Consider the following 12,078-nt stretch of genomic DNA (forward strand, 5'->3'; position numbering starts at 1 on the left):
ACACACTTGCTTAAAATCTTTCAGTGGTTTTTCTCTTCAGGTTAGTTAAAATCCCAAATCCACGTCATGATTTATGAGACCCTACATGATCTAGCCCCTGCCTACCTCCAGTCTCATTTCATACCACTCTATCCATCCCTCAGTATGCACCTGGTCTTTTAAAACTTTCCTTAATATGCTTTTTACTACATCTGGACTATTGCATGAGCTAGTTTCTCTGTGCAAAATCCTGTTCCCCTACTCTGCCCTGCTAATATCAGAAAGAAAGGGAGGGAGAGGAAGTACATGTAGGAGGAGGAGCACAGCTTTGTGTCCACCAGAGCAGTCAGATACCCAGCTTCCCTGCTTACCATCCTTGTAACCTTGGGCAAGTTACTTGATATTGAGTGTCAGTGTTCTGTAAGAATTCTTGGGCAAGTTACCTGGCATTACGTGTCAGTGTTCTGTAAGTTATCTGTCAGAATTATGATTCCTACCTCATTGGATGACTGTGTTTTATATGAGTTAAAAGATACTATACAAGGAGTAAGCAGAATAATATAAAATATTTAACAGTGCCTGGCACAGAGTAAGCATTTAGTCAATGGAAAGATTATTATTATGAAAATGGCTTAACCAGAATTGCAGTCTAACATTTATATAACCATCTTTTTTTTTTTTGGGGGGGGGGGGACAGAGTCTCACTCTGTCGCCCATGCTGGAGTGCAATAGCTTGATCTCAGCTCACTGCAACCTCCGCCTCCCAGGTTCCAGCGATTCTCCTGCCTCAGCCTCCTGAGTATCATAGGCATGCACCACCACGCCCAGCTAATTTTTGTATTTTCAGTAGAGACAGGGTTTCACCACGTTGGTCAGGCTGTTCTCGAACTCCTGACCTCATGATCTGCCTGCCTCTGCCTCCCAAAGTGCTGGGATTACAGCCGTGAGCCACTGCGCCCAGCCATAACCATCATTTTTCTAAAGTGCTTTGCATTATTAGTTACTTTATGGAGTTTCACAACTTTCTCTTTAAAATCTTTCTCCTTTTTAGAATGCAAGCTTAATCTAAAGTAAAATACAACTGTTTATAATAAAATAAATCTAAGATTGAATGCCATATATCCCCTGTAACTTTTATTCTTCTATGTGACACAGTTAAAATATGACCTGACTTTTATTCCGCAGCAGGATAATTATCCATGCAGAGCAAGGACCTTATCTCTTCTCTGCTTTATTCCCATTTGCCAGCATAGCACCAGTACATTGTAGGTTCACAATTAAATTTTTGATGAATGAATGAATGAAAAAGTTATTTTGAAGTACGTACAGTTTATTATTTGATAAACATTGATATTCTGTGTAATGCAGGATCATGTCACTTATTCATTATTAGTATTTTTTACATATCTACAATAGACGATATCCTGTTTTTAAGTTTTTTTAATTTTTAAAATACTAATATTTAGGAGTTCTTTCTTTGTCGTGTGGATTTCTAAAATTAGTAGAGGAAAAAAACCACTTAGATGTTGATATTTGGTGTCAAAGATGGTTTTCAGTGCAATACTTTCTTAAAGCTTATTTTCACTTACTCACACTCTCATCAGAGCTTAGGAAATTGAAATAAGCCACCAGGAGTATTTTTGTGAGCACTGTATATACGCACATAGACATTTGGCTGAGAAGTAAGTCAAGGGTGCTATTAATAGCATGTCTGAAGGTTATATGAATTATAGCACATTATTTTTCAGTGTAAGCTTAAAAATGGGTCTCAGAACAAAACATGGTCTCACAATATCAAATTTCATAAATAGGGGCATTCAGTCTTGTTGATAGATTGACTTTCAAAATCAAAATGCAAGTTATTATAACTCTTTATTACTGAAATTGGCCATTTTTGAACCTGCTTATATTTTCAGCCAGAATTACAGGTTTCTTTATTATTATAATACTTCTGTCTGTCTTTTTTAGGCATCAGTGATGCTTCCTTCTTGTACCAATTTAGGAACACTAATTTAAGTAAGTGTCCCTTATTATATATGACACACCACACCATACTAGGATCTCTATGGGCTGCACGGTTGTTTCATCTGTACAGTTGTTAAAGAGATACCGGTAGTATTACTCATAAAAATGCCATTTACTGATGATAAGACCTTCAGCAAGTAATTTATCTGCTTAGAATCCCAGTTTAGTCAAATGAGCTTTCACTAGGTGACCTTTAAAGTTCTTCTACTCTGCAATTCTGTAACTCCAATGGAGTACAGTTAAGTGGTTTCTAAATTTCTGATACTCATCTGTCCCTTCACATTGTATGTATTGAGTTGTAATAGGTTTAAGTTCAAATTTGCTGTCTTCTTATCAATTGAAAGAAAACATTTTTATTTAATTCATAGGATATTTTGGTTATTTTTGCTTTCAGTTAAATTTTGTCGCCTATATATTCCCAATATCTAAAGTAGTGGTTTTCAACTGAGGGCAGTCACCCCTCCCCTCACCCCATATATCCCCACCTCCACCTCTTGGCTGCCAAGAAGACATCTGACAATGTCTGGAGACATTTTTGGTTGATAATACCAGGGTTATTTTGCTGGTATCTGGTGGGTAGAGGTCAAGGTTGCTGCTCAGCAGTCTATAATGCACAAAACAGCCCCTTCCCTCATAAAGAATGATCAAGTCCAAAATGTCTTTAGTATAGAGATTGAGAAAACATGTCTAAAACTAGATATTTTATGCTTGCCAGCCTGGTCTTAGGAATGTCACACTTAAAATAATTGCCTACATTTTAAATATTGTTTATTCTTTCACATTCTAAGGGATCAAATCCACTTGACACTAGTACATCAATTTAGTTTTTAGAATTAACAAAAAGAAAATGTATAGAATTGTGTATAGAAAGTGTATAGAATTAGGAGGTAATTGATTTTATATAGAATATTTTAAAAACTAAATTTCTAACATCAGTATAATAAAAAATTTAATATTAAGTAGAATTCCTTAAAGTACTAAGACTAGAAGATGACCCTTATTTAAGTTACAAAAGTAAAATCAGGTATTTGTAGTATCCACTAAGCTAATATTTTTGAGCCAGCTACTATGTGCCAGACATTATTTTTAGATGACGCAAATACAATAGCAATCACAACACACAATTCTTCAGTGTCATGGAACGTACATTCTAATGCTATCAGAAGAGAAATTAAACAAGCTGCTGTGTTGTTTTTCCTAGCTTCTATCCCGTTGAAAATCTAAAATCAAATTCCCTATCATTTCATCTTACCATTGTAATTATGTATGTTGTCTGCTCATGCAGGTTAATATTTTTCAAAATAAGCAATGTTTTTAATTGTTGTATGTGCATAGTAAGTATATAGACTTAGGGAGTACAGGAGATATTTTGATACAGGCATATAATGCGTGATGAAAACATCAAGGTAAATGGAGTATCCGTCCCCTTGAAGCATTTGACCTTTGGGTTATAAACAATCCAATTGTACTCTTTTAGTCATTTTTAAATGTACAATTGAATTATTGACTATGCTCACCCTGTTTTATTGTCAAATATTAGATCTTATCCTTTCCATTTTTTTGTGTGTGCCCATTAATCATTCCCACTGCCCCCACCCCAACTATTCTGCCCAGCCTTTGGTAAACCATCATTCTGCTTCGATTGTTTAATTTTCAGCTCCCACAAATAAGTGAGAACATGTGAAGTTTGCCTTTCTGTGCCTGGCTTATTTCACTTAACATAATGACCTCCAGTGCCCTCCATGTTGTTGCAAATGACTGGATCTTATTCTTTTTTATAGCTGAATAGTACTCCATTGTGTATAAGTACCACATTTTCTTTATCCATTTGTCTGTTAATGGACACTTTGGTTGCTTCCAAATCTTGGCTTATTGTGACTAGTACTGTAATCAACATGGAAGTGCAGATATCTCTTTGATATCCAGATTTTCTTCCTTTTGGGTGTATACCTAGTGAGATTGCTGGATCTTATGGCAACTCTATTTTTAGTATTTTGAGGAACCTCCAAACTGTTCGTCATGGTGGTTGTACTAATTTACATTCCCACCAACAGTATACGAGGGTTCCCTTTGCTCCATATCCTCGCCAGCATTTGTTATTGCCTGACTTTTAGATAAAAGCCATTTTAGCTGAGACGATATCTCATTATAGTTTTGATTTGTATTTCTCTAATGATCATTGTTACTGAGTATCTTTTCATATACCTGTTTGCCATTTGTATGTCTTCTTTTAAGAACTGTCTGTTGAGATCTTTTTCCCATTATTTAATCAGATTATTAGATTTCTTTCCTGTTAAGTTGTTTGAGTTCCTTATATATCCTGGTTATAAATATCTTGTCAGATGGATAGTTTTCAAATGTTTTCTCCCATATATGGGTTGTGTCTTCACTTTTTTTTGTTTCCCTTATTGTGCAGAAGCTTTTTAACTTAATGTGATCCCATTTGTCTATTTTTATTTTAGTTGTCTGTGTTTGTGGGGTATTACTCAAGAAATATTTGTCTAGTCCAGTGTCCTAGAGAGTTTCCCCAATGCTTTATTTTAATAGTTTTATAGTATGAGGTCTCAGATTTAAGTATTTAATTCATTTTGATTTGATTTTTAATGTGTTAAGAGAGGGAGATCTAGTTTCATTTTTCTGCCCATGGATATCCAGTTTTCCCAGCACCATTTATTGAAGACACTGCCCTTTCCCCAATGTATGTTCTTGGCACCTTTGTCAAAAATGAGTTCACTGTAGATGTATGGAGCTGTTTCTGGGTTCTATGTTCCGTTCCATTGGTCTTACGTGTCTGTTTTTATGCCAGTGCCATGCTATTTTGGTTACTAAAGCTCTGTAGTATAATTTGAAGGCAGGTAATATGATTCCTCCAATTTTGTTCTTTTTGCTCAGGATAGCTTGGGCTACTTTGAGTTGTTTTTTGTTGTTGTTGTTGTTTGTTTTGGTTCCATATAAATTTTAGGATTGTTTTTTCTATTTCTATGAAGAATGTTATTGGTATTTTGATATAGATTGCATTGAATCTGTAAATTGCTTTCAGTAGTATGGACATTTTAACAATATTGATTCTTCCAGTCCATGAACATGGAATATCGTTTCAGTTTTTGGTGTCCTCTCAATTGCTTTCATCAGTGTTTTATAGTGTTCATTGTAGAGATCTTTTACTTCTTTAGTTAATTCCTAAGTATACTTTTGTACCTGTTACTTTCTTCATTTCTGAAGGATTACTTCATGGGATGGGATTACTTTCTTCATCTCTTTTTCAGATTGTTTGCTGTTGACATATAGAAATGCAACTGATCTTTGTTTGTTGATTTTGTGTCCCGCAACTTTACTGAACTTATCATCTCTAATAGTTTTTTGGTGGAGTCTTTATGTTTTTCTAAATGAAAGTTTACATCATCTGCAAACAAGAATAATTTGACTCCTTCCTTTTCAATTTGGATGCCCTTTATTTCTTTCTCTTATCTGATTAGCTAGGACTTCCAGTACTATGTTGAATAACAGTGGTGACAGTGGGCATTCTCGTTGTGTTCCAGATCTTAGAGGAAGGGCTTTCAGTTTTTCCTCATTCAGCATGATACTAGCTGTGGGTCTGTTGTATGTGTCTTTATGTTGAGGTATGTTCCTTCTGTACCCAGTATTTTTTGTGGTGGGGGAGTAATCATAAAGGGATGTTGAATTTTATTGAAAGCTTTTTCAGCATCAGTTCAAATTATCATATGGTTTTTGTCCTTCATTCTGTTGATACGATGTGTCGCATAAGTGTATGCACCCTCCACCTCCCGGGTTCAAATGATTCTCCTGCCTCAGCCTCCTGAGTAGCTGGGAATACAGCTGCGCACCCCCACACCTGGCTAATTTTTTGTATTTTAGTAGAGATGGGGTTTCACCATGTTGGCCATGGTCTCGATCTCCTGACCTCGTGATCTGCCCGCCTCAGGCTCCCAAATTGCTGGGATTACTGGCATGAGCCATTGTGCCCAGCCAAGTGTATATTTTTCATGTCATCTATTCTGAGACTTAAAAATTGACTGAGATTTTCACTTAGTACTCTCAATATGGTGATTATTTTCATTAAGTTTTTTGGATTAGGACCAGGCGCTGTAACTCATGCCTTTAACCCCAGCACTTTGGGAGGCCAAGGCAGGCAGATCACTTGAGCTCAGGAGTTCGAGACCAGCCTGGCCAACATGGTGAAACCCTGCCTCTACTGGAAATATTAAAAAGTACCCAGACTCTGGGTCTTCTCAGCTGTATCACTTCCAAACCCAACTTTGACCTGCCACACTCTTTTTGGCTCAAGTTCCATCTCCTTTGTGACTGTCTCTACCTCGTAGCTGCATCTTAAAAACCTCCAGTTTCTGGATTATTTTCTTTCTAAATTTAAATTCTATAAATAGGGATGATAGTCCTAACTTATATTTCATGCAAGACTCCATCATAAGTTAAGTGCTGGCCACGTTAAGTGCTAGTGTTTAGGTTAGGTGCCCACACCTGGCCAGTTGACAGGCTAGAAAGGGAGATAAATCCTGCATAATGTGGCCAACTAGGTCACTCCTTCAGCAAGAGCTGTGGCTATGGTGATGTGTCCACTGTAATGACTGCTTAGTAAGTTCTATTAACAACAGATAATCTGGGAATAACCCACCTGCTTTATTTTTTCAGATTTGATGACATTTTGTCTGGGTTACATTTTCTGTATAATATTAAAAAACAAAGGTTTACAAAAATTGTAAATGTTATAGTCAAATTGATATGTAAATTACTTTAAAAGCATAAGAAAAATCATCTCCTTTTGGATATAAAATGGTGAATGTGATCTAAACCATTTTTAGATTCATAGCTGAAGTATTTTATTACAGTTGTTTTTTCCATAAAATAGCCTTTGGCATTTATTTTTAAAAGTACAATAGTAGGAGGGTTTTATGTCTGAGTGGATATGAGGTGGAAATACCAATTTGTTAGCTTAGCAAGTCTCATTAAACACCTGCCTAGATCAATGTCTTGCATGTAGTACGTATTCATTATTTCTTTAATTGAATCAAAAAGGCTGCCTTTGTTTAAGCTCAGGCTACATTAAACATGTATACCCTGTCAAGGGCTATAGTCATCTAGGAATTCAAAGTTGTAAATATTAGTGCTTCCACAATGATGAATTCACGAGCGGACCAGAAAATGGCTAGGTGAGATTTCATAAGATAAAATCCCTGAATACTCACCTCCACACACACACTTGCAAAGAAAACTTTTCTTTGAAATATATTTACTATTATTATTATTACATAACCAATATAATTTGTGATGTAATTAATGTTACTGTTTAATAAAGAAAAATCTGTGATTTTAATCATATTTCCAAAGAAACCCATGAGTAAGAAAAGATTAAGGGGCACCAGCTATTGTAATTTTACCAAAAAATGAAATGGTTGGAATTAATAAAACTAATAAATGTGAAAGCGTGCATATTTTGAGCATTTAAATAATGTGTATTTAAAAATGATGTCCCAACCTGAATTTGCCAGGGTAGGTGTTATTCGTTCAACTAAAACAGATTGTTTTTGTGAGTGATCATATGTAAAGAAGATGGATGACAGCCTTGTAAATCCTTTTAAAAATTGTATGTGTGTTTCTCTCAAATTTGAGGGAAGAGTTTTGTTTTGTTTTGTTTTGTTTTGTTTTTTAAGAGATGAGATCTCACTTTGTCACCTAGGCTGGAGTAAAGTGGCAGGATCATAGCTCACTGCAGCCTCAAACTCCTGACCGTAAGTGATCCTCCCCGGTCAGCCTCCCAAGTAGCTAGGACCACAGGCACATACCAACATGCCCAGCTAAAATTCTTTTTTTTCTTTTTTGGTAGAGACAAGGTGTCACTATGTTGCCCTGGCTGGTCTCAAACTCCTGGGCTCAAACAGTCCTCCTACCTCGGCCACCCAAAGCCCTAGGATTACAGGTGTGAGCCCCCACACCAAGTCCAGAAAAGAGCATTTAATGGGAATGAATATAGATTCCTTTTTCTCCTACAGAATTTATTAGGTCAATACAGAAATTTGCAAGGGAATTTTTCAGAATCATCGTTTTTCTAATTTTTTTATTGTGAGATTTACCAGAAACAAATTAGCTGCTACAATCTCATCAACAATGAGAAAAAGAGAGAGATCACAGAAGTCTAAGTCTGAGATAGTTAATCATCTTCAGTAGACTCTTAGGAAGCTGAAGGTTTATGTTTAGGCTCCTACTTCATGTGGAAAGAAAACTGTCATATTCTCATCATCAATTTTAAGGTATATTTTTTCAGATATAATTGTTACTATGTAAACTAATCCTGTACTACTTGTAAACTGATTGTATCCAATATTTTAGCAGTAGAATTTAGCACACTGCCACAGAAAACCCACACAGTAATGCCAAATATACAAATTTATGTAATAATTAGTTGGTAATGTGTTAAGTAGTTTTGTTTTTCATTTGTATTAGTGAGGAGTTTTTTGTTGTTAAAAATAATTAAACTGCTGATTGTTGGATAGTATATTTGGCTATCAACTGTTTTCTGGAATTGAACCAAGGTAGAATAATTCTCCTATTTATAGGCTACTGTGGAAGCTCCATTTTGATTATCTTCCATTTTGATTGAATTTTGATTAAAATTTGAGGATTTTTGCAGAAAAAAATTCTTAAGCTGTGCATCTCAAACCTTAATATACATACAAATGACTTGGGCATCTTCTTAGATGCCCTTTGTGATTCAGTGAGTCTAGGATGGTTTATTAGTCTGTTCTCATGCTGCCGATAAAGACATACCCAAGACTGGGTAATTTATAAAGAAAAAGAGGTTTAATGGACTCACAGTTCCATGTGGCTTGGGAGGCCTCGCAGTCATGGTGGAAGGTAAAAGGCATGTCTTACATGGCAGCAGGCAAGAGAGAATGAAAAATCAAGTGAAAGCGGAAACCCTTTATAAAACCATCGGATCTTGGGAGACTTATTCACTGCCATGAGAACAGTATGGGGGAAACTGCCCCCATGATTCAATTATGATGAGTCCCACCAGGTCCCTCCCACAACATGTGGGAATTATGGGAGCTCCCAGGAGCTGCTGATGTTGCTGGTCCATGGACCACACTTGGAGTAGCAAGGATATAAAGAACTGGACCTCTGGTGGAAGTAGGACAAGGTGTAACAAATTGTGACTGTCTTTATCAGCAATGCATGATTATTATTTGTATCCCTTTGAGAAGAAAAGCCCCTCTTACATTTCTATAAAGAGTTGAAGTAGACATTGGGCCACTCAAGAGGGGCATGATATAAGGAAACATTGAAGCCTCTCTAAGTTTATAGAAGACAATCTTCCTTGAGATAGATATACTTCACATCTGGTCTCCTACCTCAGGATAGAGCAGAGTGGTCTCTTTCACTGCATACTGTATGTAATGAGAGAATGAGAATGAAAAAGGTAAATATCATCTTGCTGTTATTATGACAATAGTTTTGACCTCATGGGCTCGCTGAGAGTGTCTTGGGAATCCTCAGGGATCCCTGTACTATACTTTGAGAGATGCTGGCATAGAGGAAACTATGCATTGTATAGCTGTGCCTATTGGAAGCAGCAGGGTAAATTTATATTGAGAACAGCTACTGAATCATAAAATATCTGAGCCACAGGTAGTTTTGATCCTTCTCATTGATTCAAGCCCCTTTCAATTGTCCTGATTGAAACCATAGTCTTGGTATTCTGGACAAAATACATAGAAATGGAATGGTAAAAAATTGGTTCAAAATACTCCCAGTGGTTAAGTAATTAGAAAGCTTATATTTGGAAGAAGTTATAGCAATTACTGGTGGCAGGGAAGAACACTTAGAACAATGAGACAAAGAAGTAGCTCTGAGAATATGATCGAACGATATGATTTCCAGGTGCAATGGTTTAGCCTGATTAAGAGACCATCACTCTTATAAGAAGGGTCTGGATACACTGGTTAGTAGAGAGAATTATAATGTCAAAAGAGTTATCTTATTATTGTAATTGTAATAGATTATGAAGTTGCATATTCATATTCTCATTCCATATTTTACTCGTCGGACTCACGGACTGGAAGCTACCTTGGACCGGAAAGAGAGACTTTCTGGACTAAGAATTGCTGCTCCTGTAGCAGCCTACTGCTTAGGCTGCATCTACTGCTCGTATTGTGCTTCATGATGGCCCAGGAAGGTTGGGCTGGCCCAGGGAGTAGTGAAAGTAGAATGGAGAGTCATTAATTATAATTATTAATATTTTTGAATACATTAAAAAGTGCTAAATGATTTTAAAGTACTGTAGTATATTCATCTACTGAATACATCACTTTATACTCATGTTCTTCCTCACTAAGTTGTAAAGAAATAAATTGTTATTTTACACTTTAGGCACAGTGAACATGGGTCAACTAATCAAAGAAGTGAAAAAAATTGAGAAAGGTAAAAATACCTTTTACCTTTAACCATAATCTTGTCTCTGCTGCCTTAGCAGTGTTTGAAATCGCTTGTTATAACTCTACTTAAGTACCAGCAGTTATGGGAATCACGCTAAAGCCATACTTAGGAAAAGACAAGGGAGGATACCACTAAGATAATAGAGAAATCACATATTATTTAGTTAGAGGACAATCGCATATTGTTTAGTTATAAAGCCAAGTTTGAAATCTGGCCATAATGATTAGAGTAGGCCAAAAGTAATTTGATTTGAGCCATTTTACGCTTAAGAGGACCTTGGTTAAAAGAATCTCAGGAACACAGTTAAAAAAAAAATAGGGAGAGGGCATAAATTTATTACCAGAAAGGTTAAATGATGTCACACTTAATCACTGTTGTAGCAAAAGATGCAGCAAACTGGGTTCAATATAGCCGTCTTTCAAGGCTTGAAAATCTTTCCTTGACATAGCCTAGGCTCGCTCATGGTCTAGACTACATCGTGAAGTCCAGTGGTTAGGTCAGTTAGCGTAGTCAGGACAATAGTCTAACCTGAGTTAATCCAAAGAGTGGCAACTAGTTAGGTTGTATTAAAAGCTTGCTTGTTGTAATAGGTTCTCAGCCATATTTTCTCATGTAATACTCTTTGACTGAAAAGAAAGTACTTTGGTTCCTAAACACACTATATAAATCTCAGTGTCCTATTCCTTCTCTCAGAATCTGAGTTCTACCACACATACTGCTGGTGTTATAAACCCCTAAAATTCCACCTCTGCAACAATAGTAATCGTCACATATAGTAAGAGTTTAGCTGTGATTTAAGCAAAAGATGAGACACCAATGTCAGATTTTTTTGATAGTGTGATGAATACAAAACTTCCTATTTTAGGGTTTCCCATCTGTTAGAATTAATTAGGATCTGTTAGATAGATATAATTCTGCTGAAATTATGGTTTTTATTGTTTTTATCAAAATATATTGAATATCTAAAAGAAAAATGAATTTTTATTGTAGCTATTTAAATTTATTTACCTGCATTCAAAAGGCAGGGTATAAAATTTTTCTATTTTAACTTATGTATGGGTTGTTAGTCATTTTATATGGATTGCAATTTCTCTTAAGAGCAGTATTATGTTTTAGTATAAAATATTTTTTGTTTATGAGTTGGTATCTGGATTTTTAAAACACTTTTCTCTATTGATAGAGCACTTCAGAGATACTTATCTCAACAGAAACTTAAAAAGCAAACTTTCTAGAAATGCCTAGGACTGCTATCCAACCAATTATGTCAGCTACATATGCTTAGAGCTTGATTGAGAAAAATCAAGCAGTCAGATAAAATAAAGATTGAGAGAAAGTGAATTAATTTTTTGTTTGAGAAAGTGAATTAATTGAATCATTTAACTTGTAAATCAGTAATAAAGAAAATATCTCTGGTTTATAATGGATATGAAATTTATATCACTTTTAGCTTAGATAGCTCAGATTATAGTTAAAATTGTTCTTTTAATAAGAAAAGATAGAGCTGGAAACAATTTTAAACCTGAAACTTCAGCAACACATGAAGTATACATGGTAGGTATATTTTTAAAACTATAAATATTCAGTGATAAAAGGAAATTATAGTAG

General features: G+C 35.6%; 1 protein-coding gene across 5 annotated transcripts in view; it reads left to right on the forward strand.

Moving 5' to 3' along the window:
• ARSK (arylsulfatase family member K) overlaps positions 1-12,078 on the forward strand; it is a 49,464-nt gene that overhangs the window by 14,647 nt on the left and 22,739 nt on the right. Inside the window, exon 4 of one of the 5 annotated variants that reach the window (XM_073993887.1) lies at positions 10,408-10,458. The exons of the other annotated variants lie outside the window; for them this stretch is intronic. The gene's annotated coding sequence lies outside the window, so the exon portion shown is untranslated. The remainder of the gene's footprint in view (positions 1-10,407; positions 10,459-12,078) is intronic. 5 annotated transcript variants of the gene reach the window in all.

The sequence above is a fragment of the Macaca fascicularis genome, chromosome 6 (genome assembly GCF_037993035.2).
Source record: "Macaca fascicularis isolate 582-1 chromosome 6, T2T-MFA8v1.1".
Taxonomy (NCBI): domain Eukaryota; kingdom Metazoa; phylum Chordata; class Mammalia; order Primates; family Cercopithecidae; genus Macaca; species Macaca fascicularis.